The 24,869-nt window shown below is 41.8% G+C and overlaps 1 protein-coding gene across 2 annotated transcripts in view; it reads left to right on the forward strand.

Annotated features, from left to right (window-relative positions):
- Positions 1-24,869, forward strand: part of SHROOM3 (shroom family member 3) — a 212,177-nt gene that overhangs the window by 45,349 nt on the left and 141,959 nt on the right. The window contains exon 1 of one of the 2 annotated variants that reach the window (XM_073002063.2): positions 9,239-9,535. The exons of the other annotated variant lie outside the window; for it this stretch is intronic. The gene's annotated coding sequence lies outside the window, so the exon portion shown is untranslated. Of the gene's footprint in view, positions 1-9,238; positions 9,536-24,869 lie in introns of those variants that run through there. 2 annotated transcript variants of the gene reach the window in all.

Consider the following 24,869-nt stretch of genomic DNA (forward strand, 5'->3'; position numbering starts at 1 on the left):
GATGCTCCTTCCATGTCCCCAACTTGCAGGCTGGATATGGCACACATTGTAAAGGTCCTGTCCCTGGTGACACACAGAACCCCTTACGTTGACCAAACTTTCCAAAGGTAAACTCTCGCACAAGGCTCCTTTCCTTATACTATTCATGGATCCTTCAGTATGTTGCATGGTTAGCCAACAACCAAAGAAGCACCGAGGGTTAGTTCCTTAAAGGGTAAGGGGGGGAACTGATGGGAAAAATTGAGTGTTTGTTTTTGTTTATTGTTCAGTTGTGTCCGACTCTTTGTGATCCATGGATCAGCGCATGGCAGGCCCTTCTGTCTTCCATGGCCTCTAGGAGTTGGGTCAAATTCATGTTGGTCGCTTCGATGACCCTGTCCAACCATCTCGTCCTCTGTCGTCCCCTTCTCCTCGTGCCTTCACACTTTCCCAACATCAGGATCTTTTCCAAGGAGTCTTCTCTTCTCATGAGATGGCCAAAGTATTGGAGCCTCAACTTCAGGATCTGTCCTTCCAGTGAGCACTCAGGGTTGATTTCCTTCAAAATGCATAGGTTTGTTCTCCTTGCAGTCCAGGGGACTCTCAAGAGTCTCCTCCAGCACCACAAAGTTGAGCTTAGATCTCAACTATTTCCCTGAAAGGACATTAAATTGATTATAATCATTTAAAACAGTCTTAAATAAAAATCTAAACAAATAACAAATTTAACAAAGCAGTAGTTGACTGTACACATACACCTTAAGAGCTATTAAAATGTTTGACCCAATGTTTTCCTAAAGAGCCAGAGTTTTACTGAATTCTCTCTAAAATAGTAAAAGGCCAACACCTCCTGAATCCCTTTTGCCAAAGGGTTCCACAAGCTAGATGTAACCATCATTAGGGTTCTAGACCAAAGAGACAACCTTGGCATATCGGGGACCAGTTCTTTTCCCCCAGAGATCTTCCAAGAGCTGCGGAGACTTCAAAATTGCAAAAAGCTGGTGGAGGGGATGGCAAAACCACATGCTTTAGGGTATTAAATAAATGCTGCCAGGGCAGAGCTGCGCACCACTTAAAAGTTGAACCACTATTTCCAGAAGAGTTCAAGGAGTAGCAATTTAACTTTCTTTGGCTAGAACAAACTTGGGGGCGGGGGGGGGGCTAAAGAATCTAATGAGTAGCATAGTTTAGTGAATAGTGCAATGGGCTAGGACTCTGGAGAACAGGGTTCAAATCTCCACTCTCCCTTGGAACTCTCAGCAACAGCACAAAATTATGCTAAGGTCCGTGTGCAAACTTTAGGATTCAGTGTGTTCACCAGTGGTCACTCACTCTGGGCTTTCCCTTTTTGTGATACCATGTTTTCCTTGCCCACATTATTGGCTCCTCCTGGCAGACATGGAGAGACAGAAGAGACAATGACTTGAAAATTTGATGGGCGCTTCAACATTACAGTATGCAGGGAAAAGGGAGCACTGGACATTCGGCTGTCATTTTAACAGTATCCCCATATCAATTGCAACATATAGTTTGGAAGAAGCAGATTTCTCCTGTGGCAACATTTACAGTATAAGGTTCTTGGGGTAGGGGTGGAGAACTAAGTTTCCCCCTTACGTTATTCTTAAAGAATCAAGCATACCATTTTAATAAAATCACCAGCATCACATATTCATAAAACGATATCTAAAGAGTTCTGGTCGTGTTCCAAGAAACCGTCTTTCATTTAATAAGGACTTAACGTGCTTGAATGTCTGTTTCTACAGATCTTGTGCCAGAATGCAAAGAAATTAATTTCTCCTCTCACTGGGTTTGACTGTTTAGGCTAAAGAAATAAAGCAGGTTTCTGTTGTAGGTTTAGGAATTAGCTTCTTCTAGTCTGATAAACTTCTCTGTGTAAATAGACAGACCTGCAAGACAATCAGCGGGTAACATAGTTACCTGCATTGAGTTTCTTTTTGTGAACAAGATAATTAAATGAGAAATTACAAAGTTAACAGCAACAGTTATATGTAATATGTAGTCACAAAATTAGTTAGATGTAGCTATATTTTCTAGTTTATTTCAAATGTTACTTTTAAAAGGCATTTAAAAATATTTTGAAGCATGTTAAAAAATCATTGTGGTTCCTTCTAGTGTCTAATCCTGATATTTATCCGGAAATTAGTTATTGCTGCTATTGAAAAACATACATAACATTGAATTCATTAAAAAAAAAACCACACACATGACAAGATAAGATCAAAGGATGTCAATTCATTATGATCAGTTGAGTTAGACTTTTCATGTATGAGCATGTGATGCAAAAGGAGAAGTAGTTTCTTCATTTGAGTCTTTAAATACGTACCAGCTTTGGTAAACCGTGCATTCCCCAGTTCCTTATAGATCCCGGACTTGAATAGTTAGCTTTTCCCTAAGTAACATTTTGGAGACATTTTGATAAGAATTTCTCAGTTTGTTGCTTTCTTACTACTCATATGTAGGAAATGAAGTATTCTTTGCTTTTATCTTTTTATAAATATTTTCAAGAAGAAATATCAGGATTGGCCACTAGAAGGAACCAGAAAGCATTTCACTTAATTTCCCTAGCCTGCTTGCAAGGAGAGTGAATGCACCACACTGCTCTACTAAGATGCCGTGGGGTCAGTTATTTGCAAGCTCTGACTTCAGAAGAGTATTTGCCTCCGTGCCTACATTTACCATGGATCTGGTTTGTCTTAACTGTAGATCTCTTCCTGAGAAACTGATTGGAAGGGCACATTATTTTGTTTTGAGAGAGAGAGTGAGAGAGAGTTTTTAGCAACTGAGACAAGGATTTGGTCTGAAACCTTATGCACAAGAGGATGTGCTCAATCATTACACATCAACCAGAGATGGGGAAAGTCTGTATTCTGGACTGCAGCTCCCAAATCCCTCCCTCATCATATGAGTAATTTTGTGAACTGTAATCTCCAAAAAAAAAAAAAAAAAAAAAGACGTGGTAGCGCTGCGGGTTAAACCGCAGAAGCCTCTGTGCTTCAAGATCAGAAGACCTGCAGTTGAAAGATCGAATCCACATGACGGAGTGGGCTCCCGTCGCTTGTCCCAGCTCCCGCCAACCTAGCTGCTTGAAAGCATACAAAATGCAAAATGCGAGTAGATAAATAGGTACCACTTCAGTGGGAAGGTCACAGCGTTCCGTGTCTAGTTGCGTTAGTCAAGTAACCACGGAGGATTGTCTTCGGACAAATGCTAGCTCCTTGGGTTGGAAATGGAGATGAGCACTGCCCCTAGACACGACTGGACTAAATGTCAAGGGGAACCTTTACCTTTACTAATCTCAAAAAAGCTTTCCCATCTCTCACTGTATTAGCTATAATGACACACCATTCCTTTGATGCAACTGAAAGAGAAACATGAAAAGTAGCATGATTAAATTATAGTATAAACTGCCTTAGGCCCCAGTTTATTTTAAGTCAAGTAAGTACATAATGAAGTCAGTAAGCACAATTTTTAAACGATGGTCTAGGGGCATACAAAGTTATACATAACTGGAATAAACTTGGACATGATTTTTTGTCATGCTGTTGTCACAATGCACTGAGGCATGTTAAGTGGCCCTTAGGAGCTCTCAGTTGCTGATACAAGTATGAAGTACAACAGGATTTTGAAAAAAAAATCTTGGATACTCATCAGCAATAAGAAAAGTGTAGGAGGGTGGTTTCCTGTCTTCCTTAACTATTGCATTCGGCCTACAAAGGGGGAAATAACATGACTTTTGCCAATGTGATTATGTGTCATTAGGTAAGACTTCTTAAAATAACTATTCTTGTGCATCTTAGTCACGTTTTGAAGCTTTGCTTGGGTGCTTAATGTTTAGCAAAGTTAGAACGACCATAGCTTTGTGTGTATGTGTGTCTCGCTCTTTGTGTATACAAGGGAACTTTGACTTCCATGAAGGCCATGGAATAACCAGTCTCTGACTGCTTATCTTAATGACTACTTTCCTGGAATCCGTAGAAAAGGAAGAAGTGCTTCATAGCAATTCATCTGAAACATGCCAGAAATAAAGCAAACTAGTGAGAGGCAACATCCTATAATAAGCAGCACACTTTTATATATATATAATGATCTTTTTGAAAAATCTTGCCCTTTTCTCCAGGTAAATGCCTTTAGAAAGCTCCCTTGTCACAACTCCGCTGGCCTGCCTTCTCCTTTAAAATGTGCCGTTCTTTGCTTTTGTATCGTTCAATACATTTACTTTATCCAATTTCCTGTTGTCAGGTTTAGTTTATTGCCTTAAATTCACCTGGCCTTCGTCATCCACTTTTATGACCCGCTACAGGAAGATGCACTTTCTTCAGTAGAATTCCGGCTCTTGTTTTGAGCAGGTGGGGGAGCTAAAGCTGACTCAGATTTCTGCACTAGGCCATAAATGCAAAATACTTATTGGAAAACAGGTGAAGAGAAGAAAACAGATGAAAGCTGGGGAGGGCAAAGAGCAATGTCCATTAGACAGGCGGGACAAATATGTTCAGACCAATAAAGCTTCTAGACGGTGGTGTTGTATCTAAATATCACCGCCATCTGCCTTTATACATGATATTGTCCACTGTAACTCCTTGATAAGCAGTAAAAGAAATTTTGAAATGTTTACATATCTGAATCCAAAGAAATCAGTGCATATAGGAGTTCCAGGATCCAATGTGCTTTGTAAGAATACCCAGTAACCACTAAGTAATATCACAATGTTTGAAACTGAATTGGAAGCTACAACAAAAATTAGGCCCAATAAATCAAGGGTACTTATGGAAAAGTTGATTCACCAAGTCACCACTGATTCAATGGGCTTGCTCTACTTGCAGCTTATTACAGGATTTCAGCCTATTTGTGTTTAAGTGCTTGGTAAACTATAATCTTGAAGGGACGTCGTGGTGCTGCCGGTTAAACCGCAGAAGCCTCTGTGCTGCAAGATCAGAAGTCCAGCAGTTGTAAGATTGGCTCCACAGGACAGAGTGAGCTCCCGTCGCTTGTCGCAGCTCCTGCCAACCTAGCAGTTTGAAAGCATGTAAAAATGTGAGTAGATAAATAGGTACCACCTTGGTGGGAAGGTAACAGCATTCCGTGTCTAGTCGCGCTGGCCACGTGACCACGGAAACTGTCTTCGGACAAACGCTGACTCTATGGCTTGGAAACGGGGATGAGCACCGCCCCCTAGAGTTGGGCATGACTGGACTAAATGTCAAGGGGAACCTTTACCTAAACTATAATTATCTATGAGCTCATCCACACAAGGTGTGTGGCTCAGACTGATGTCGGCTGGAACGGTGATCCCTTTCCCCCCATAGATCTAGAATGACTCAGTCAAAGCTTCTGTGTTGATTTGATTTTTTTTTCTTGAAGGTAACCCAAGTTAAGTTTCCACATTATATCGCATACACACATCCCCTCCTTTTTTCCTCCAACCGTCTCCCACCATCCCTCTCATGTCCTACCCATTCTACATCTTGTCTCCACCCCTTGGAAGGAATGTTTCCACGCTCTGTCTATTTAGGAATAATGGGGGAGAGAATACTCCATCCTGAAACTCAAAGGGAAGGAAGGGTGCAGGAAACACAGGAGAGTTTAGAGCTCTTAGCTCTTTCTTTCCCCTTCCAGGGTGAAAAACAGTGTGCACTATATATTGATCCTGCCGTGTATGAAGCAGAGGGCAAGAGGCAGCCAGGCTGGGGAGTCTTCATTTAAAGAGTCAGTTCTGCTCCAGGGAGAAAGCTTGACAAATAGGTCCCCTACAAATCAGAGAAAAAAATATATCCTGTTTTTTTTTAACATTCTTTCATCAAGTATAGCCTTTCTCCTTTCATTATCAAGAGTTAATGGATTATGCCTTGAGAGTCACAAAGCCTTTGGCAGTTTTACAGAAAAGCAATAATTCACAAACCATTTTGGCCTAATCTTTCGCCCCCCCCTTCCCAATTTCCTGCAGCATTAATGTCATTTCATCGAGCTTTGGCATAGAGCACCAAGAAATTAAATCAAGTAAATCCCACTTTTGTGAATGAAATCAATTAGCCAATGGATTTGGTTCCAGCGATTATGAATCAAATCATTACTGCGGACAAGTAACTCAAAAAAAAGCAGATGCTAATCTTCTTCTTAAGCTAGGTTTGGGCGATACTACTATAATCTTTTCATTGCTTTTAAAAACAAACCATCAGTGCTGCAGGTGAAATATACGAGCCTGGATATATTAGCCATCCTTCTGACAGATAGAACGTTGTAATCACTTTTTGCAGAATTCACATAGAACTAAGTGTACAATTTTACAACAGTGTCACCTGCTATGTGAACAGCGTCCAAAGTTTCACCCAGTTGCTACGTACATGCTCTTTTTTTTAACAGCTAGGAGAAGGCTGGGAAGAAATTATCCCAACAAATGTATTGCTTTTTTTAAATGTAAGGTTATATTTCCCCCAGCCATTGTAATGTATTCTTTTCAGCAAATCACAATGCCAAAAGATAGAGGTGATGGGCGCTGGTTGTCAAGGAGTTGGCCCCATTCAGGAGCCATGGTCATACTGGAATTCCCCATGAGTTTGGGAACTATAAGATATGCAAATGTAACTCAGACCCTAATCCTATTTTATCACCCTCAATACTTTGAAATTCTGATATGATCGGAAAAAAACACCTCCAGTCACTCTGAATGCATGTGTAATTTTTTTTAATCAACGTAGATGAAGGCTACAGATTGTCCTTTCAATAGAATAGCATGTTTTCATCAGGCCTGACATGGGTAATTGTTTTTGCTACCAAAAATTCAAGCTGACTTGAGAGTCAGATTGAATCCCAAAGCCATCAGCAACAAGAAGGCTGTTCAAGGGACAAAAACTCTTCAATCTGAATCAGAGTAGATCCTCAGACCGGTGGAAGGCACCATTTGTTTGTTTGTTTGTTTTGTTTTGTTTACTTATATCCCGTCTTTCTCCTGAAAAGGACCCAAGATGGCTTACATCTTTAGAAAGAAACAATATTAAAAACTAAAAACAATAACTTTTTACAATATTAAATAAATAATTAAACAAATATAAGCAGTAGATAAAAACAGTACTAAATCACATTTAAGGTAAAAACAATCCCATTTAAAAAAAAACCCTCTCAGGTGGCCGGCCAATGAGGAAAAGCCTGCCTGAAGGAAAAGGTCTTTAACCTACTTAAGGAAGGACAACAAGGATGGGGCCAGGCTGGCCTCTTGTGGGAGGGAGTTCCAAAGTTTTATTAAATTTTTATTATATGGAAACTGCCCAGAGTAGACACGTTCTAGATGGGTGGTATATAAATCTAATAAATAAATAAATAAATAAATAAATAAATAAATAAATAAATAAATAAATAAATAAATAAATAAAAGTCTGGGACCAGCCACAGAGAAAGCCCTCTCCTGTGTCCCCACCAAATGTACCTGTGAAGTTGTGGGGACTGAGAGAAAGGCTTTTCCTAATTATTTTAATGCCTGGCCAGGCTCATGAAGGGTGATACGGTATTTGAGATGGCTTTATAAGTTAAAACCAACACTTTGGAATGAGCAGAAGATGTTGCCTTATACTACGGAGGCTGACCATTACTCCATCTGACTGCTGCTATCTGCCCTTCCAGGCAGCGACTGCCTAATTCTTTTCCTGGCTGCAAATACTTGGAAATTAATCTGGAACATCGTGTTTGCTAAGCATGTGATCCTATATTCGGGTCATTGACAGGCTCCACGGTCTCTTCATGTTACTGAATTGGCATGTTTCTGGATCCAACACGGCTCCTCGGCCACAGTGCTTGGGTCCACCTTGCCAATATGTCTTGACAGGTAATGGCCATTAAATTCCTTTGCATCCTACTGGTTTTTAAGCTTGAGATTCTTAGTGCAAATTCTCCAGGCACATACAAGTATGAAATTGGCTCCAAATGAGTAAAAAATTCATTTATGAAATGATGTGGATCAACTCAGACAGTGGCAATGACATTAACCGAGGTGGAATGGTAATAATGTTGTAGTATCCTGAAATTTTCATTTATATGGTGTACCAGAATCCGAGCATATGCTAGAGCAGTGGTTCCCAACCTCGAGTTAACCCAGCTGTTCTTGAACTGCAGTTCGGAGAAGCCTTCACCATCACCTGTGCCACCTAGGTTTCTGGGAGTTGCAGTTCAAGAATACCTGGGTTACCCAAGGTTGGGAACTACAGTGCATGCACAAGGGCCCTCAGCATATCAGGGTCCCTCGAAATTCACCACCTTCTCCTCTTTTAAAGGAAGTGCATGAAATCAGAAGGCAAGATAGGCTGTATTTCCATAAACTTACAGAGCTAGGATACAAAGGCTTACGAAATTAATGAAAGATCTGTGGCAACACAATAAAAGTTCTCAAAGGTTCACCTCAAAATGTCAGCTATTGTGCAAAAGGGGTTGCTTTAGTTTAATACATGTATTAAATTGAAGATTCCCCCGGGAAGAGGGGATATAGAAGTTCCCTTCCATACTTAATCTTCTTCATTTCAAGGGAGAGACGAAGGTTCTGTTTCAATTCTTTACCAATAAGAGGAGTGTCCTGGCATAGCTGCGTGCCCTCTGCCCTCGGGAAGAGAGCTAGCATGGTGGAAGGAGAGATGAATTATGATTCAGGAGACCTGAGTTCAAATCATGCTTGGCCATGAAACACACGGTGTGTGTGAAAGAGACAGTCGATGGTAAAATAATTTCTCAAATATCTCTCATATCTTGAAAGCCCCATGAGGGTTGCTGTAAATCATATGTGACAACAGAGAACAAGCTGTTGTGATACAGCCTTTACAATTTCAGTTATTTCCAGAAAATTCGGTCCTACGCCTTTTTTACGGAGATAACTTTCCCCCCTTAAAGTTCTGATGTACAGTATTTATGCAAGAGCCTGTCTATATTATTTTTCATTTTAAAAATCCAAAAGCAGTTCACGAAAAACAAATCAGTAAAACTAGGACCCTCCCCAATAACAAAAAATAATTATAAAAATAGTAAAATCCCTTCCTTAAAAACCAAGGCAACTGACAAGGTTCGCAGACAGGGATCATCCTGAATGACAGTCCTTTTTTTAAAAAAAAGTTAGGGGTTAGTTGCACAAACTTTTTTGCTGTCTGATGCAAATACATTCCCCCCCCCTAAAGGCAGAGACTGTCTCCCAATGAATCTTTTGCTCTGGCTGCTTGGCCCTGCATCACCACCGCTGTCGCTCTTTCCAGCCTGGCTGGCTGGCAATTGGCAGGTCAGTGGGAAAAGTAATCTGAGCTGCCTTCTCCAGTTGGCTGCTTTCAGCCTCTTGCCTCGGTGCTTGAGTCTCTGGACGGAATCCACCTGCTTCAAACTGGTCTGCTGGACTGCCACCTCTTTTTCACTCTAGGTAGGAGGCAGAAGCACGCCTGATCTTCCTCCTCCTTTTCTTTCCCCGTTAAACTCACTGGCGATTATCACAACGGCCACATCCTGCCGGCGCCCATTTCAACAGCTCTCCAAACAAGCATGGATGTTAGCCAGACGTTGCTTGGGATTTTGTAAGGTAAGCAGTCTTTTTGGCTAAGTCGGCTGCTAGAGAGAGAGAGAGAGAGAAAGACAGAGATCTGCCTTTATCCTTGCTGGAAGTATTTAAATTAAGTTTCTGGCAAGCCTTCTGACAAAGGAGGGAAAGAGGAGGTGGAAATGGGCATGAGCCAGGGTGTCCACCAAGCACACAGGGTTCAGAAAGCGGACAACCAAGTATCCAGATGATGAGACAAAGCGTGTTTCAGGCTCTGCGTACAAAGCTTGCTTGCCGTCACAAAGAGGGATGTGGTGAAATGTTGTTCTGGCTTTTGTCTGTGTTTTGAAACTCTGGCAGAGGTAAGAATGAGTATCAGGAGCTGTCACTTTTCAGGTTATGGCCTTAAGGTGAAAAAACAGGGAGATCACCTGCAGTGTTAAGAGTTCTGTAGCATTTCATTAGCCTTGTGGTGAAATAGTTAAACCTACTGTGTGTGTGTGTGTTTTTTTTTTTTAAATAGATGGTTATACATGATTGCTTTGTCTGGATTTTTAGTACTGCTTGTATTTTCCATTTCTCAGAGTGACTTGTTTCCATATCCTTCTTGATCTTTGCCTTAATACTGCCTGTTCATGTGGTAAGGTGCCTCCTTATTCATTGTCCGTAGATTTACGTATGGTCTTTTAATGGTGTTAACCACTGTTGTATACTCCTTGTTTTTACTGGCTTTCGTGGTTTGTAAATCGCCTCCGGTTCTTTTCAAAGAGAAAGGTGGGGTAAAAATATTTGAAATAATTAAAATATAGTATATATGGTGCCTATTTCTAGTGATCCGTTCGCTTCGTACCACCTGATATGGGATCTTTAGTGAAACTGGAATTTTTTTTTTACAGGTTGGGTTTCCTGACCTTTTTAGCCCCCCACAAAAGCAGATTTAAGCAGGAAAGATGTGCGGCTGGTTCCAATCTGAATGTGTCCCACCGACACTTACTTTGGAGTAAGAAAAGAATGAGGCTCAGCGGCAGGTTACAAACTTGATACCATGTGTTGCTTTGTTACTCTTCCTCCCCCTCCATGTTTCCGAGCCTGTAATAGAGGCATGGCTGGTTGTAATTGAAGAGGTAATTTTTTACCTGGTGTGCCGAAGCAGCCGTGCAAAATCTTCACCTGTTTATACATTAACCGACTTTTTAAGAAGCCAGAAAGACATGACACTGGGAGCCATATTTATTTAACCTGATCTACTCTATTAGAATATAAAGCAGGATGTGTGGGTTGTATTTGACTATCAAAATAGACCTGCTGATGAATGGGGATAAGCATTGCACATTTTACCTCTTCCTGGTTGCTAAAATTCCTTTTCCTCCTTTACTGCCCATGTCCTGGATGAGGAGAAAAGTGATTGGAAAGAGAGGTTTTTGGGAGATAAGGATACGGAAGAGTTCAGGCTCTCTTATATTAATGTTTCTATTCATCAGATGTCCCACCTCTCAACTTTATATGAAATGATTTGGTCCAAGCTACTAGAAAGGCTTAAATCTATGAGTGTGCCTGGGTTTTTAAATCATCAGGGGGAAACATTTCTCTCTGTCCTGTCACTCTTGAAGATGCATTTGGCTAGGATACAAGAGAAAGCCTTCTCCGTCGCTGCTCCGAGTCAGTGGAACTCCCTCCCACAAGAGACCTGGCTGTTCATCTCTTTGCTGCCTTTCTGCAAGCAGGCAAACCCTTCTCTTCAGAGAGGCTTTTAAATTTTTGTTTTAGTCAGTAACTGACTGCCTAAGGGGAGGTTCTTAAAAACAGGACTGCTATGTTTTTATTGTGTATGATTATATATTTTTAAAAATATGGTTTAAAACCGGTTTTAAACAAGCCTTATCCACTAGTTTTTGTATTTTATACCTGTTCAATAATTAAAAAAAACAGTGTAATCATTTTTAAAAAATTATTCATATTTGTTTTAATATTGTAAGCTGCCTTGGGTACTCTTGAGGAGAAAGGCAAGTTACAAACAAACAAACAAGGGTAGGCTCATGATTCAGCCAATATGGCTCCTCTCCTCACGTTGAGCATGGCCGTGAGAATCATAGTTTTCCAACCCATGCCTGTGGCAAAGAATTGTACCAGAGCTGTAGCGAGCGATTTTGAAGCCTGGAGTTTTCGTTGCCCAATCGGTTAGTTTTGGGGCACGTGAGGCTGTCACACACCTGGGAAAGGATGGAAGGAACCAGAATAAAATGCCTAGGTTTGAGCATGCAGTGAGTGACCCTGTGGCTGAACCCGGCTTGTTTTGTGTCGTTTCTTTCTGCCTGGGAGGGAGCAGATAAAGGCAGTGCATATCTGCTCAGGGCTGATGAGTTCATGTGTCTCTAGCAACAATTTTTGCATCGTTGTGTTTCAGTGATAGTATCAAAGCCCCAGTTGCCTTAGTTACAAGTTTGCATCACATTCTGTTTATAAATTGGTTCAATAGTAGGTGGGAAAAGATTTTATACATACGACTTTACTAGCGTTGTTTTTTTTTTTTTTTTGCCAAATGTCTATCTGAGTTTGAGGTATTAGAAAAAGGGGGACCCTGGGATTTAACTTGGCTTCAATATCTCTAAGCTCTGAAAGCATACACACCCACTTCTCCTAAGCATTTCTGTTATTTGACTAATGAATCGGTATTTGGCTGTGATTCAGGAGACCTGGGTTCAAATCTTTGCTCAGCGTTGGAAACCCATTGGGGGTGGCAATGGTAAACCACTCCTTGGACATCTTATGTACCTCAGAAACTCTCTTTGGCAAACCCATACATTGGAAGCATGTAGCACCATCAATCAATAAATGTTTAATTGTTTTATGCGAATTAACTGGTGGGGATTGGAGGCTCTCTCAAGAAAGGAAGGAGAAGAGAAGAGCCAAACATACCTAATTCCCTACCTTTTTGAGGTTCTTGTGGTGTGTACATTATTCCTTCTTCTATCAAAATGATCTGGTGGCTTTTCATTAACATACTTTTTACCATTTATAATCAAGTGGAGAATGATGAGATTTCATGCACACAAATAGATTAGGGTTGTCGGTCAGCAACATCCTATTTTCTAAGGTTTCGGGGCCAAAATGCAAGAATGGGACATAGAATGGCTAGATCTCTGGGAACTGTTATGCTTCTCTGGTAGTCCAGGTGAGGAGGCAAATCTCAAACGGAGCACTGCTGAACAAGAGCAAAGTCTGATTCTTGGGTGTGAGGTGATTTTCCAATCAAAGCATATTTCCTCCTATTCCCAGTTGACACCAGGCTCATTGGCAAACTGTCAAGGCACATGTGTATGTATATGTGTGTGTTGTCCAAGTGGCATAATGTGACAGCCTAGTTCCCACCCATGTCTTCCTTGATCTGTTCACTGGAATACCCTGATATCTTTGTGTTAGATAATGCGAATAAAGAATCAGTATCAGTAGCTATTCTATGTAAATTAATCTGGACTATGAAACATTATTCTGATGTGTGTGATTCAGAGGGTGTGGAGATCACATAGCGAGAATGTATGGAAAGAAAACACATACAGGGTATTCCCTAGCGTCCATTACGTTTTTGAAAGGCCTGAATATACTTCATCCTGATCCATGTGTATCGTTTTACAAAGGTGATAGCCACATAAATTAACACTGAATGAGATTATGTGCTGTAATGCACACCACATATTTTTTTTATCAACCTTCTTATCAAACTATGCAGCTATGGACTTTGAACCATGACTTAATTTGCCAGCTAGACTTTCAGTTACACTAATGAAAACATTGCTTCGGATCTGGGTGTGATACAGTAATTTTGTTGCTTGATTGTGATGGTTGAGATTCTCAGAAATGTTGCCATCTGCTTGATCAAAGCAGAAAGTGACAGCCTGGCTTATTGTGTTGGGTTCAAATGAAACTTCAACCCGCTTTTTAATAAGAAATGGAGAATACTGGGTGGGAAGGAAGATTGAGGGGCCATGACTGAGTAGTAGAACATTTTCAAATGGTTATTAATTAGGAGTGCTGTATATAAGTCAACTCTTTTATTAGAAGTGGCATGACTCTTAGATATTAGTTGTTGGGGAATATAAGATGGAAGAAGTGGTTGCACTCATAACCTGCTGATGGACTTCCATTAGGACATTGCTTGCTCACTGCATGAACACAGTCATGGATCAGAAGGGCCTTAGTTCGGGTCCAACATGGCTTGTCTTACATTTTTTTATGATAACGATGATTGTTGTTCTGGAGAGCACCAAGACAGGGAAAACAGAAGATGATGACTTTAGAAGTTAGCATTACATTTACTACTATGCAGTGTTTTGGTTAGTTAGGCATCCTTCAGTCTCGAAAGGCTATGGTAACATGCTCTGTATGGAGGACTCTGAACAGCGTCTAGTGTGGCTAAGAAGGCCAATTCGAGAGTGACCATCCCTTCCACACTGAAGACAAATACAATTTGTCCCCTGTCCAGCTCCCTCATTTTGCTGCTTCCAGGACTGCCTCTTTGCCTCAGCCTGCTGGACAAGGGACTCTTCAAATTGGGAGAGGCCATGATGCATTGCCTGCCTCCAGGCTGAACGCTCAGATGTCAAGGTTTCCCATCTGTTGAGGTCCATTCCTAAGGCCTTCAGATCCCGCTTGCAGATGTCCTTGTATCGCAGCTGTGGTCTCCCTCTGGGGCGATTTCCCTGCACTAATTCTCCATCCAGGAGATCTTTTGGAATCCGACCATCAGCCATTCTCACAACATGCCCAAGCCAACGTAGATGTCGCTATGTCTATGACTGGAGTTTTGGTTCCTTATGTCTTTCCATAAACCACTTCACTCAGGGAGGAGGCAATGGTTTGGGGGAAAATTTAGACAGAGAAAGTACAAACGAGGAGAAAGAAAGTACTGTCCGCAAGGGATGGGAAGATCTGGTTTCAACGCCCTGCTCAGTCATGGAAGCTCACTGGATGGAGGCAAAGTAAACCACTCCTTGATCACCTCACCTACCTCAGCAACCCCATTAGGATCATCATAAGTCAGAAGTGATGTGATGGCTACATAACAAGAAATAAAGAAGTGCAATGGAATTACATGTGTATGATATGCTTTGAGATGCCACACTATCATTGACAGTGATAGTCTTTCAAAAAGAAGATTTATTGGTACTCAAAACATAACTGAGTGGATTAACTTTAACTTTACCTGTAAAACCTACTCTTTTGTTTATTCCTCTCACTCCCAAACCTGCATTCCACAGAAGTTTTGGAAAAATGACTTAAAGAAGCATGTTTTTATAAGGGCTGTCTGATCGCATAGAATCTACAAGACAAGCGAGCTCACTTTTGCTCAATAGAAGTTAACAGCGGGGATTTGATTAATTACTACTTTAAAAAATAAAGGAGAAAATGAGAAAGAAGAGATAAAAGAACTGGGAGAGCCACCTGGAACTTTCATTCTTCTTTATATCCAAGTTAAGCTCATAAATACCACATCACATCTATTGTCTGTGGAAAAATTCCTATGGGCCTGCACGAAGCTATTCAAGTAACCTGGCCTGGTATGCAGTTCCTCACCACTCATCATAGAATATTACCAAATTATGCATATTCTAGATTCTGAAGGAACTATTCTATATTTAATAGTGCAGAAAAATTTAAAAGGAGTTCCTGGTAATTTTTAAAAAAGTATTGCAGTTTTCTTCACTCTTCTCTTTGTTTTCAATAGTACTCCTGGTTATCCATTGTGATGCATTGCTCCAGGGTTACAGGACCTTCCCAGAGATTAAACCATAAACAATTGTGAATATATCCTTTAACGTGTCCCAAGGCTGAACCAATGTCAGGGCTTACATTAAGAACAGACAAAAGTGTCCCTACATAGGTGCAGAATATATTTCTCTTGTCACTAAATGAGAAGAGTATTCTTGTAAGTGAGGGGTTGTGTAAATGTGGGTCTAGAGCAGACTATAGTGTTTCCTGTTGGATTTTTATATATGTATGCTCTAGTGCTTGTCCTAGCTCCTGCCAACCTAGCAGTTCAAAAGCATGCAAATGCAAGTAGATAAATAGGTACCACCTCGGTGGGAAGGTAATGACATTCCGTGTCTAGTCGCGCTGGCCACGTGACCACGGAAACTGTCTACGGACAAACGCTGGCTCTACAGCTTGGAAACAGGGATGAGCACTGCGGCCTAGAGTCGGACACGACTGGACAAATTGTCAAGGGGAACCTTTACCTTTTTATGCTCTAGTGCAAGTTTCTACCCGAAGCAACATGATTCCAGGCATTGAGGCCTTCCTTTGATTGCCCCTGATTCTCATCAGTGGCGAAAAATTGAGTCATTATTGCTGATGTTTTTGTGGCTGACTTAGTGCTGCTGAGACATCAGCTCTCCTTAGAAGTGTAAATATTATAGGTGACTTCCTGTCTAAGATGAATGAATGGCTTTAAAAATAATTATTATACTTGATATTCATCCCACCTTCCCTCTGGGCTGTGTACTTAATCCATTCCACCTGCCTTTTTCCTTAGTAGTCATCACATAAATTAGCTGCAGCTAAGAGAGGGCAACAGGTACATGGCTACCAATTTACAGTAGAATTCATGGCCTCTTTAACCATGACCCACACTGGCCACATTTTTGTTTATGAAATGGCTCCTCATTTTTTTGGTAGCCCAGCAATACAATGATCTTAATTCTCTGCGGTAAAATTCAAACTTACTTGAATGAGGACGAGTCCGATTCGGGTTTTTTTTAGATCAGAAAAGAAATTGTTCAGAAAAGCAATTGTTTAGGTTGGTTGACAGCCCTCATAATAATAATTAATAATGAGCTGAGCATGAGCCTACCTCCTGTTCACGAGACTCTTCCCCTCATTGTTTTGCTTCCCCTGCTGAATCTTTTGCTCCCCTCTGCCTAAAACCTTTATTTCCCCCCACCCACCCCCAGTCCCACCTGATGGGAAATGCAGACGGAAAACAATTGCTTTGTCCTGCTCCAAGATCTGCTGGCTAATGGGGGGGGGGGGGGAAGAGCTCCTTGTCTGGAGACAGTCAAGCCAGGGCCTGGCTGGGGTTTGTCTAGAGGGCAGTGGCTACCCTGAACTGAAGCTGAGAAGGCTGGAAGAATTTAAAGAATGTTAATGGTATGCTTGAGTGGACAGCTTTAGAGCCCGGCTCTCCGAAGAACAGCCCTCTCTAGGCCATCTGTCTTGAACAGTGGGGTCCCATAGCAACAGTCTCTCAAGAATGTTTTTTAACTTATTAAGAACTTTCGTACACCCTCCTCTCCATCCACCCTAACAGCTACGCACCGTCTGGGAAACACACGAGAGAGTGAGAGACGTTGAGAGCAAAGCTCTGACTGCAGTGAGGCAAAATGGTACCAGGTCAGGCTGTGGGGTTGGGAAGTTTGCACGTTTGGATGTACCCTTTAGGCTCTTCTACCTGAACAGCCACGTTTGGAAAAGCGAGAAAGCCAAGCACTGCAACACTTTCACAAAACACAGCTTCCCCTAAAGCAGAAGACTAGCTTATCAGGGAGCATAAAGCAGGTTAGAGCACATCCGGAAGGGCAAATAGCTTGGTGTGTGCATCACTTTTGGTGTTCTTTAGTTCAAATTCAAACACAGCATCTACACATGTTTTGACTTCAAGTGATCCATTCCACCCTTTTTAAGAGCTGTCCCATTCCTTTTTGGCACGGTGCTATGGCTACTGTTTTTTGTTGTTGTTGTTGATGCAGTTGGGAGCGCTTCTAATCATAGAAGCATAGAATAATGGAGTTGGAAGGGGGCCTATAAGGCCATCGGGTCCAACCCCCTGCTCAATGCAGGGATCCAAATCAAAGCAGATCTGATAGGTGGCTTTCCAACTTTCTCTTGAATGCCTCCAATGTTGGAGCACTCACCACCTCCCAAGGTCATTGTTTCCATTGTCGTACTGCTCTAACAGTTAAGAGGTTTTTCCTGATATTCACCCTAAATCTGGCTTCCTGTAGCTTGAGCCCATTATTCTATGCCCTGCACCCTGGGATGATCAAGAACAGAAACTGCCTCTCCTAGGTATGATAAAAATTTAAAGTATTTGGAAAATGTGATCCTATTCTTATTCTTTTTGTAACCTGTGTGGGTCGTTAATTTGCACCAAAGTAAAACTGTGTGCGATGTTATCTGAGGTGACAACCCTGTGATATATTTGGTGGGTTGTGGGGTTGAAAAGGACAACGAAGAACCCTTGCTCTTCTATTTTCATCTACTCTGCCATTTTCAATTTTTAAAAATATATTTTCCTATTGACGAAGCACTGTTCTAGATAAATACAATCCATTGGCAGCACCATGGGCACCATGCTAGTTAGAGGCATTGCTGTTTCACTATGTTACTTACTTTATATAACACACGCACCCAAAAGGAAAGGATAGCTCAGTGGCTGAGGCCTCTGGCTGTGGAGCCAGAGGTCGAGAGTTTGAATCCCCCATATGCCTCCTGGACAGGGACTGGACTCAATGATCCATCAGGTCCCTTCCAGCTATGCAATTCCAAGATTAAAGTTGTCATGGCCTGATGATGCTGTGAGAAAAGATGGGGAAGGGAACAAGAGTGTCATTAATTGAAAGGAGGACCAATGGAAGTGATTCAAAGACCTGTCTGGACTCTTCTCGTGGGATAAAAACCATTGATCAGTGTGAACGGAAGGACTGCTCAAGTCGGAGGTAAAATAGATCATTGTTGTTGTTTAGTCATTTAGTCATGTCCAACTCTTCGTGACCCCATGGATGAGAGCACGCCAGGCCCTCCTGTCTTCCACTGCCTCCCGGAGTTGGGTCTTCGATGACATTGTCCAACCACCTCATCCTCTGTCGTCTCCTTCTCCTCCTGCCTTCACACTTTCCCAACATCAGGTCTTTTCCAGGGAGTCTTCTCTTCTCAGGAGATGGCCACAGTGCTGGAGTCTCAGCTTCAGGATCTGTCCTTCCAGTGAGCACTTAGGGATCATACTAAAGATAAAAACCTTTTATGCGTGAACCAGACCACTCCAACTTCCCTTTAATCTTTCCCCTGAAATGTTACTGTTCCATGCGCAGGAAGGCTGTGTAGTGTGGAAATGGCATTTAAGAACAGGGGGCAGACTCTTTCGACATTGTTGGACTACCGCTCCCATCATCCCTAGCCAGCATAGCCAATGATGAGGAATACTGGTTGTTAGAGTCTAGCATGCAGTATCTAGGGAGGCAGTTCTCCCCATGGGGATTTAGCGCTTCATCCGAGCCTTGATGATTTGCAGTTTGGAAATATTATTTTAAGAATTTTGAATATGCTGCCTTTCTGAAGCCATCCATAACTGATCAGTGTAGATAAGAATTCCTAAGAAATCCCTTGCTCGGCATCTTGTCAGTACATATTAGATGAGAACATGGTCGGAAACTCTCAAGATAGTGTTCTGCTACAGGAAATCCTTGTTAAGGGCCACTTCAAATATGAGTGTCAGACAAAAATGCAAATATGTTAACTTACAATAGGCATGGCTCTCAGTCTGTTCTTGACTTTTTGGATTGTCTTGTATAATTCCAGCCTCAACTTACTGTGAAGGATAATAACATTTTATGAATTACATTTTTATCCTCTGTAGAACTTACGAGAATTTCCTGGCCAGATTTACATCAACTGCAGCATGCCTGCTTAAAGATATAATGGGTTTATTTCTTTGTTTATTAAGTGTTTATATTCATACCCAACCTTTCCCTGACAAAATAATGCTCAAAGTAGTTTAAGGATGGCTTAGAGGAAACTCATGAAAGAATTCATGAAAAAAATTCATGAAAGAATTTTTTAAAATGGGCAAAACCAAATTTAACCTAGGATTATAAAACCTAGTAAAACCAACCTCATGGTAAACCCTGCCCCCATAAAAATCAGTTAAACGTATAGGTTTTTAGCCATTAAATCCCAAGCCACAGCTTTTTCAGAAATATGAACGTAAAGCAACCAGGAATAATTCTTTTTTTTGAAACCTTCCCACATTCCATTGTCAGCTTCTGAAAGATAATTCGCATTTGAAAGTCAGGAAGCACATATATCAAGACCCTAGGCATCAAAAGGATGTTTGAAATGAGGTATCTAGAACAAAAATGTGCCTTGATCATCAGAAAGCCCAGCAGATAATTTTGGTGGAAGATGATAGTGCTATGAGAAAGATACTGGAGAGATTCTCTCTAATCAACGGGTAATCACTATCACCCGAATGTTGTCAGTTTCCAGAAGGCAAATTGCTCCTGTCTCGGGTTTCTGAGAATTATTTGCCCTGTGGCCAGCTTCCAAGGTAAAGAGAATCAGTTGATGCTTTCAAGCTGCAAGCATCATTTAACTGTCATAAGTAGAAAGTCAAGGAATGTCATCATTACAGGGAAACAGAGATAGAATCCAGCTTCTCTTGCTCCCCAGACAAAGAGTCACAATTTGGTAATTTCCTTTATTGAAAGAAAAGATCCCTTAAAGAAGAGGGTGGTTGACCCTAAAAATGGCATATTTTTTGCTGTTTATTTTTCAAAGCAAACTTTTTGAATTTTAAATCCCTCCCCCCCACCCAATTTGGGCGAACAAAGACAATCTTAGGTTGTCCCCTGGCAGTTTCACATTTTAAGCCATCCTTAAACTCTTCTGTTCTCACTGTAGGTACCTAATAGAACGAATGAGAAACTTCAACCACACATTTATTCATGAACATCAGAGCCATGGGACACTGGAAGAGGTTCCAGCTGCCTACAGTGTATTTAGGGTGTATCTGTCTCACACAGTAATTGCATGTACTTAGATTCCACTTTAGCTGCTATGGCTCCATCCTGGGGAATGTATACCCTTGCCGAATTACAAATCCAGTCATTCTGTAGGGATCCATCCTGTACGATGGAGCCATGGCAATTAAAGTGGAATCAAACTAGTAAAACTGTGTGGGTAATCTTAGTCTAATCCTAGCTATTCTTTACTTAGAGTGGGTAATGCCTCCCACAAATCTTTAGGAGGATAGAAATCAAGGTCTCTGCATATCTACACTAGAGGCACATGTTTATTTATACTGTAAGCCGCCTAGAGTGGACCGTTGGTCCAGATAGGCGGGATAAAAATCAAATAAATAAATAAATAAATAAATAAATAAATAAATAAATAAATAAATAAATAAATATTATTTATTTATTTATTTATTTATTTATTTATTTATTATTTTATTTATTTATTTATTTATTTATTTATTTATTTATTTATTTATTTATTTATTTATTTATTTATACATACCCCGCCTATCTGGTCATTACGACCACGTGTTAAAAGGTGCAAATTCTTTCTCTTTTATCGAGATTCCTACACTGCTTTTGTGATAAAATAAAACAGTTATTTTTTTTCTTTTTGTTCTTCCCTCTGTTCTAAAACATTGTGTGACACAGTGTTATAAGGAACTGAACGCAATTGTTGGATAAACCCAGTGAAGCAGTGGTATCTACCTATCTGTTGACTTAACAAGCCCCATCCATTCAATGGGTCTTTTGGCTGGGGCCAATAGATGTAGACCAGGACATTAAAACTTGCACACACTTGAAATACATTGCTTTTCACAGCAGTGTTTTGACTGGGTACAAGGGTTTGGACTCTGCCAAACCTGTGTTCAAAATCCAAAACCAACATTTCTTTCCCAAATCTAGACAGTCCTTTGAATGCTTGAATCCTAAGCCATTGGGGGCTTTTTGGCTCCTGGATCTGCTACTGCTGCCTGATTGCCAAGTTCTAGTTATGGCCAGGGACACCTTTGTATAATTTTGTTCAGTGTGCAAGGGGCACCCTTTCTTGGCCAATCATCCAGCTACATGTTTTGCTCACATTCAGATTCGATTATTATAATGCACTCTACACAGTGGTGTTGTTGAAAATCATTCAGGAGCATCAACTGATGCCAAATGCAACAGACAAAACATTATCTGATGTTTCAGCTTATCCATCCTTTTTGCTTTACTGGACAAATTACCTCAGTATTACTTAGTCTGCAATGGCTCTCGAGGTCGAGACCAGTTCCAAATGTTCTTTTACATTTTGTGGACTAGCTTATTTGAAGCACCATCTTTATACTCTATTCATTAACAGAAGCCAGGCTGCAAAACCTTCAGAAGTCTAGTTGACAATGACACAGAACAGGGCCTTTCCCACAGTGGCACCCCGCCTGCTACTTTCTTAAAGATTTCTCAGTACATCACAAAGCCTTTTTTTGCTTTGTCAAAGCTCTTGGCTATCCTGAATGTTTGTCCGGTCTGCTCTCAATGCGTTCTCTCCCTTCCTTTGTTTCAGTTGCTTTTTTTAAAAAAAAATCAAGTGGTTATTTCCCACCGGGCATCCTAGAAGCCTATGTGGCCTTGGGCGAGTGGCACAATACCAAGGAAAGGAAACCATGAAAAGGGTAGCCGTGAGCCAGAATTGATTTGATGGCACATAATTATTATTTTTAATAAAAATTGCTTATCTTATACTCTTTCAAGACTGAAAGTTACCTCAGGGTCTGGTTGCCCCACGGCAGAGGCACAACATCTTAGATGAAATAAATAAACAAACCAGGGATATTAAAGAATGACCCCCACCCCCAACCAAATTTTGCCTCAGAAAATATGAAAAACATCTGGACTCCACTCCTCACTCTACTAACATTCAAACAACTTGGGGTCTCAGAGGCCCCAACCCTCATTTTGCTGCTCAAGTTACAGATTATTTTTTTAAAAATACATTTATTTATTGGGCTTTGACAAAGCAAAGCAAAGAAACATTCCCAGCTTTCTCTCTTTTCTCTCTGCGTGAACACGGTGGGCACATAGCCAGCACAGAAACAATTTGTGCCCTATTGAAATCACTAAGCTTTCAACTAAGCATTTAGTTCCCATTGATTTCCATGGGACAGCAACCATGCTTAGCTCGCCTTCCTTTGCATTCGGTGTGTTTGCATTTATATTGGCTTCTTAGGGCGGCTTTTATTTTTCTCTCCAGGTCTAAAAGTAAAGACAAAGGGCAGGGGGAACCGCTTGCCCGGGATCCAGCCAGACTTTGTAAGCACATGCGTTTGTTCGTTCTGATTGGGGCTCAGCAGCATCTTGCAGAGGAATTTATGGTCGTTATGATGTCCCCCTAATGAGCCACAAACAAGACTGCTAGGTCTTCACTTTAATTAGTGTGACAGATTTTTCATTAGAAAGGGAGTCTTGCATCACTAAGGGTGGGATGGTGGTGGGTTTAAGTATTTTCTCCTTGTATTTGGTAAGAAGAGGAGGTAAAAAAAAAGACGGCTGCAATTGAGTGAAACTCACCTCACCTTTGGCTCCTCATTTTGAAGATTTAGCCTCATTAGCATCACATTTTCACACAGATGCACCCTAGCAATAATTTCCAGTCAACGTGTCATGTTGAATCCCAGTCCTTCACCCAGGTCTTTAACACCACTGAGCTGTACTGGGGACGCATCATGTCTCACTTCAGGTGGAAGTTCTGTCTCCCATGGAAGGAAGGAAGGAAGGAAGGAAGGAAGGAAGGAAGGAAGGAAGGAAGGAAGGAAGGAAGGAAGGAGAAGAGGAAGGAAGGAAGGAAGGAAGGAGAAGAGGGAAGAAGGGAGGAAGGGAGGAAGGGAGGAGAAGAGGAAGGAAGGAAGGAAGGAAGGAAGGAAGGAAGGAAGGAAGGAAGGAAGGAAGGAGAAGAGGGAAGAAGGGAGGAAGGGAGGAAGGGAGGAGAAGAGGAAGGAAGGAAGGAAGGAAGGAAGGAAGGAAGGAAGGAAGGAAGGAAGGAAGGAAGGAAGGAAGGAAGGAAGGAAGGAAGGAAGGAAGGAAGGAAGGAGAAGAGGGAAGAAGGGAGGGAGGGAGGAAGGGAGGAGAAGAGGAAGGAAGGAAGGAAGGAAGGAAGGAAGGAAGGAAGGAAGGAAGGAAGGAGAAGAGGGAAGAAGGGAGGAAGGGAGGAAGGAAGGAGAAGAGGAAGGAAGGAAGGAAGGAAGGAAGGAAGGAAGGAAGGAAGGAAGGAAGGAAGGAAGGAAGGAAGGAAGGAAGGAAGGAAGGAAGGAAGGAAGGAAGGAAGGAAGGAAGGAAGGAAGGAAGGAAGGAAGGAAGGAGAAGAGGGAAGAAGGGAGGAAGGGAGGAAGGGAGGAGAAGAGGAAGGAAGGAAGGAAGGAAGGAAGGAAGGAAGGAAGGAAGGAAGGAAGGAAGGAAGGAAGGAAGGAAGGAAGGAGAAGAGGGAAGAAGGGAGGGAGGGAGGGAGGAGAAGAGGGAAGAAGGAAGGAAGGAAGGAAGGAAGGAAGGAAGGAAGGAAGGAAGGAAGGAAGGAAGGAAGGAGAAGAGGGAAGAAGGGAGGAAGGGAGGAAGGGAGGAGAAGAGGAAGGAAGGAAGGAAGGAAGGAAGGAAGGAAGGAAGGAAGGAAGGAAGGAAGGAAGGAAGGAAGGAAGGAAGGAAGGAAGGAAGGAAGGAAGGAAGGAAGGAGAAGAGGGAGGGATCTGGGAAAATCCATCTCTTTCCCAATTTTTTAAAAGATTGCAGTTAAATTCAGAAGTAACCGGGAAGCCTGAGAGGGGTGGTAGATAATAGTAGACCTGCTGTCTGTCAGTGATTATACTTCGCTGACCTCTTTCCACCTGCAGCTGGATCCTTTGGTTCTTTCTCCACTCCTTTCATTTCTGTAAGTGAACAGGTTCCTGGCGTGAGTCCCCAGATATTACTGGATATTATTGGAAGCCCTGGCCAACACGGCTGATGGCAAGGGATTCCGGAAGGGGAAACCCAGCACCCAAGATATGGAACCACTGCTGTAAGCTTGTAATGAAGGCTTTCACAATCTCTTTCATTACGCACGCCACTATGTTTCCCATGCAAAGCCAAACCATATGACTAGACCAAGCAAGGGGACTACACTGCCAGGCTGCCAGCGTCTTATCTCCTCCCTCTTCCCAGAAAAATGGATAAAAGGACAACGGGCTACGTTGGAGATCTCTGCCAAAGCCATGGGTTTTGTTGCGATCAAGAACCTAAAATCCCACCTAGACTACAGGAAGAGCCCATCAGGTCCTCGCATTCTGTTCCCACAATGATCCACCACTCCAGATGCCTAGGGGAGGCGCGCCATCAGGGTATACAGTGTATGTGAATCTTTCTTTCCAAGGGCAGTCTCAGATTTGCTTTCCCTTGTTTCATTGGTATCAACACCACCTCTGCTTTTCTCGAAGTGCCCCCCCTCCCAGTTTGGGGCTGCTTAACTCTCCTTCCTCCTTCTGGCAGATGAATGCTCTGTGTCTGAAAGGGCTTTGCTGTGTTATGAATTAGCTGGCGTGGAATCCAAACCATTTTGTTTTCTTAAAGGCATTCTTATCTGATAG

This window comes from Pogona vitticeps, chromosome 5 (assembly GCF_051106095.1).
Source record: "Pogona vitticeps strain Pit_001003342236 chromosome 5, PviZW2.1, whole genome shotgun sequence".
Lineage (NCBI taxonomy): Eukaryota > Metazoa > Chordata > Lepidosauria > Squamata > Agamidae > Pogona > Pogona vitticeps.